The following is a 5486-nucleotide window of genomic DNA, read 5'->3' on the forward strand; positions in this document are numbered from 1 at the left end:
ATATACAACACGGCAAAATCAGAAGATTTCATTTTTTAATAAGCCCAAGGCACAGGCCCTGATTGAAGAAATTCAGGGACTCAGCTTCCCAGAGAACCCCAGGGTCCAGGGACTGGCGCTGATAAGAGAGGAGACAATGAAGAAACAGGAGGATCACAAGAAGTCAAAAAAAAAAAAAAAGGAAATGCAGTAACCAAGAACCAGACAGTGGTTTCAGCAAAGGGTCTGGGTGTTAGACCAGAGGTTCTTAAGATGAGCAGAGCAAGTTGAGGAGACATCCTGCTTGTGACAAGTTGTAGGCAGCCTAAGTTAATATTGTCTTCACAGATGTTTCAACTACACCCTTTCCATCTAGAGATTTAGCCAAGTCTCCTCCTACTTGTGAATCTTTGGAGACTGTTACTATTACTCTGTGAAAAGGGTATGTAGATTAAAAATATTTTCTGATGCCTTTTACTATCTGTTTCTGTCCTAAGTGTTCGTTTCTAATTTTAATGGTAGTTTCATTTACTAAACAGCATGGAACTGAATATCCTAGACATAAGTTCCCAGAGTTACATCTGGGTGGGAGGCAAAGCAAGCTAGAAATATTCTTGATGTATAATATCCGTATGGTGGATTCAGCATCTATTATAGGACAAGTTCTGAAACACTGGATATTTATATTGCATTCTGTTGTTATTACTGAATTGTTCAGTCACATCTGATCCTTCATGACCCCGGTTTGGGATTTTCTTGGCAGAGACACTGGAGTGGTTTGCCCTTTCCTTTTCCAACTCATTTTATAGATGAGAAAACTGAGGCAAACAGGGTAAAGTGACTTGCCCAGGGTCGCATGGCTAGTGGCTGATGCCAGAGCTGAATTCAGGAAGATGAGTTTTCCTGACTCCAGGTCTGGCACTCTATCCACTGAGCCACCTAGCTACCCTAAATTGCATTGCAGGGGCTACATTGTGCCTTCCTCCTAACAATCCTATGAGATCAATAATCTATTATCTTCTTATTTTATTGTTTGGGATGGGGGCTTGCAGATGGAAAACTGAGGTTCAGAGATGTTCAGTGACTTGCCCAGGTTGGATAATGGAAGGAGTTATATTGGGAATCATAGAGCCTTGGTTCATATCCTGGTTCTGATGCTTATTACCTGTGTGACCATAGGCAAGTTAACCCTCTCTGGGCCTGTATTCTCCCTTGTAAAGTAAGGGGGTTGGATTAGATTATCTCTAAGGTCCCTTCCATGTCTAAATCTTATGAACTACAAATAGTACTAGCAAATGCTAGAACCAAGAATGGAAACCAAGTCTTTGCTGACTCCAAGTCCAGTGTTTTTTCTACAACATGCAACTTGCATTCCAATATAACTCCCAGGTATCAGTTTTTTAACATAGGTATAGGACTAACCGTGCTAAAGCTAAGACCTTGTTTGTAACTTCTGGTCCATAGCTTCTATTTCCTTCCATGATCTTTTTCTCACTTAATCAGCACCTCTCTTATCTCTCCCCATCTACTGGCTTCTCTCAGAGTACAAACATTATTCAGTTATTCCCTATTCTTAAACACACTCTCTCTCTTTTCTCACATACATACACACACATACACACTCACTCACAGTTTTAATGCTTTCAGTTAGGTTTAGCATCCAAGGTTCAAAACAAGGAAGCTAAGAGCACAAGATAATCATTAGAGTAGAGCAAGCCAGTTTTATTATGGGGAAATGCTCACAATAAAGAAGGGTGGCCAGAGAAGATGGAGACAGGTTCATGGGGACTCTGGGTGGAACTGGACACACCCAAACTGCCAATATCCATGAGGGTTTTATAAAGTTTTTATCAAAACCAAGCAGGACTAGGCATTTCAGGGAGGGAAGGAGGAGCCTGGACTTGGAGACTGGCATAGATTCTTGCTGGGGTACAGGGGATGGAAGTGGGAGGCAATGCCTAGGGTTGCTAGTTGATATTCAGATTCCTGGATGGCATAAAAAGAGATTTTTCTTCTTCCCTTCACAGGCAAACTCCTAGAAAGACCCATCTCTACAAGCTATATTCACTTCTTCACCACTTACTTCTCTCATTCACTCTCTCACCACTCACCTCTTCAATCTGGCCTCATTAAATCACTCTTTAAAGGTGAGAGAAATCTCTCTTATATTAATAACTAATTATTGAATTAGGATTAAGGTTTTTCTCCCTTTCTATCTCCTCATTCAGAAATCAGCCTTGTAGGTTATTCAGCCAGAATCTGAAGGACACTGCTGATAATGAGATTGGATTTAACATTCTCCTCAATCTTGTTCACCCAACTGGGGCAGTTTAGATCTGATCAAAAGGCAGAGATTTTGGTCTAAATAAATTTCAGCCCATTGTGTTCTGCTCAGGCTTACGTGTCAGAGGAGATTCTAGATAGCCAGGCTAGGGATGGTCTGGGAGTAAGAGTGACATAATCAAAGTCATGTTCCCCAGTCCCTCATTAGAAAAGGTCTACTTCTCATTATAATATTCATTCTTCTCATTGTTAACCAATCAAAGTTGATTGACATATGTCAGGAACACTCACTCTTCTAAGGGCATATGAACGTCAAAGGGCTGCTTTGATCTCATGGTTCATGAGAGATGGCCAAATGACCTTCCTTTTATTAATTATTTGCTAGCCAAAGTTAATAAAATGATTACTTACTCAGAAATTATGTCCCTTGAACTTTTTACACATCACAAAAGTATATAATTGTTGCTAAATCCTTTTTTCATCCTCATTATCTCATCTTTTCCACTTTTTCTCACTACTGACAAATCATCCTTTCAGCTTTCTAGTGATTCTCACTCTAAACCAGAAGTTTCCAAACTTATTTGGCCTACTGCCCCCTTTTCAAAGAAAAATTACTCAGTGCCCCCCAGAAATCTACTTCCTTTAACAGTTTTAAAAATTTGCATCATTTCAAAAAATATATTTTTAAAAATGACACAACTTAAATTTAATAATTTATTGTAAAATTTGTAGTTTTTTTTGCACTGAAATTTTGATGATGCAATATTGTGTCATGTAATCTTATAATACTGTACTATAAATAAGTCATTACATGCACATATTCCTGCCGATGGATGCTGTATTTTCCCACAATGCCCGTCAGGCTCGCCTGCCCACACTTGCTTGTTAAGACCTGACAATGGACTTGACCATTTATTGGTTATAACTTCCATTTTGTGTGTTTATTTGGAAAATAATGTAATCACTACAACTTTAAATCTATTAAACAACAGATGAAACGTGTATGAACAGCTTTTCAAAATTTTCTTATCTTCCCTTCTTTCCTTATGCTTCCACTGCCCCCTTATTTTTATTCAATGCCCCCCAATTGCACCCGAGGCCACTATGCCCCCCTGGATCATTCCAGCGCCCTACAAGGGGCAGTATCACCCACTTTGGGAACCTATGACTAAACTCTGAGTGCTTCTTCTGTCTCCTTGACTAGCTCTTTGAAATCTTCTCATGTCTTAAACATGGGTAAATCCTAATGTTTGGTCTGGGACCACTTCTTTCTCTTCACACTCTCTCCCATAATCTCATTACTCTCAAAGTCTCAATCATCACTTCTACATAAGATGGTTCCCAAATCTCTCATTTCTAACTTCAACCTCTATCTCAGTCTCCAGTCCAGTATCTCTAAATGTTTATTACTCCACTGATGCCTGAAATTCAATGTATTCAAAATTGAACTCATATTCCAACCAAACCTAAACCTTGTTTCTTTCCCCAAATGTCTATTTCTAACAGCTAATGGCACCAGAATCTTCCCAATTACTGATAGCTTTAAGGAGTCATCTTGCCTTTTACCTGTTAAACCTTCACCCCAACCAATCAATTCCCAAGTCTTCTTGATTCTACATTAGCGATATTTCTCTCATTTTTTTCCATAAATTTTTTTTGCCCCTCTTTTCTATTCTTTGTTTTTTGTTTTTCTTTTTGGTGATGCAATTGGGGTCAAGTGACTTGCCCAGAGTCACACAGCTAGTAAGGATTGTCTGAGGCCAGATTTGAATTCAAGTCCTCCTGACTCCAACGCCAGAACTTTATCCACCGCACCATCGAGCTGCCCTCTTCTCTTTTTTATTCTTACTGCAACTATTAAGGTCCTCGTTTCTCCTCACGGAGACTATTGTAAAAAGCTTCCTACTTGATCCTCTTGCCTCCATCTAGTCTGTTTCCATTCCTAATCATTGTAATGCACCACTCTGATAACATTACTTCTCTTTTCAAAATCTTCTTGAGCTCCCATTGCTTATTACACATAAACTCCTGATCCTGGCTTTCAAAGTATTCCACATGTTTCTTTTCACCCTTCTCAAAACCCTCCTTTCCTGTACTCTGTGTTCACATTCTGTCTCCATCTGCCATTCTTAGCCTGAAATATAATACCTATCACCTTCATATTTTAAAGTACCTTCCTTCTTTTAGGACCCTATCTCAGGTGCCATTTGCTTCCCCACTTCAAAAGAAAGTAGTCTCCCTCTCTCCTCCAATTTCTCATAACACTTGGCTAGACTTTTCCTTTGCACTCTCCATGTATTATTATTGGATATCTCTATCCATCTATGCACGGAAATTTTAATTCTTGCATTAGAATAACATTTTACTTTCCAAAGTGCTTCCTTTGACATCATCTATGACTCACAATTATGATGACCATAGAACATTTATTTTCTAGTGCCAAGACTAGAAACCATGGCAATGGAGAGGCAATCAGATACCAGACAGCTCAGGATCTAGCCTGGAGTGATGCCCAGATAGGGAACATGAGGAAAAAGATAGTCAAACCAATTGCACTGGCATTTCATTAAAGAATTCAATTTCCTAGAAATATCATATTAAGGGGATGTGTATGTGTATACCTAAGTTCTTCCTGGCTTTGCAAAGATGCTATCAGCTCTTTGAAGCCTTCCCAGCTCCCTCTTTATATACACTACAAATCCACCATCAAAAACTCCTTTCAATTTTTTCAGCACTTTGTTCACACCTGTGCTATGTACTTATATTCTGATCTGTTATAGCTTTTTCTGTACATGTCTTATCTTCCGTATTAGAATACATTCTAAGCTCTTTGAGAGCCCTTTTGAGGGGCCATGAACCAGACACCCTTATCTCACCTCTGTATCCTCCACAGTACCTAAAAATAGTAGTTATCTTATTTTCTTTTCTTATACTCATTCATGTATTTGAATACTGTATCTAGTATTCAAAAATTTTAATCATTAGGCATTTAAATTTAATTGAATTTTAGTCCCATGAACTACTTCTTGTTGCCTTTGGGCATATGATGAAACCGACTATGAATTCTGTTACATCTCCTCATGAAGAAATCGGTGAATCATTTCATTTAACAGCAATTTCCTTCTATCTTCTGGCTTCATATATACAGCTAGAGTGGCAATGTTGACATGATTCAGTTTCTCTAGTAATGGGCTGACTTAATGTTTATTAGACAACACTCAGAT

Source organism: Vombatus ursinus, unplaced genomic scaffold (assembly GCF_900497805.2).
Source record: "Vombatus ursinus unplaced genomic scaffold, bare-nosed wombat genome assembly UNPS02000577.1, whole genome shotgun sequence".
Classification (NCBI taxonomy): Eukaryota; Metazoa; Chordata; class Mammalia; order Diprotodontia; family Vombatidae; genus Vombatus; species Vombatus ursinus.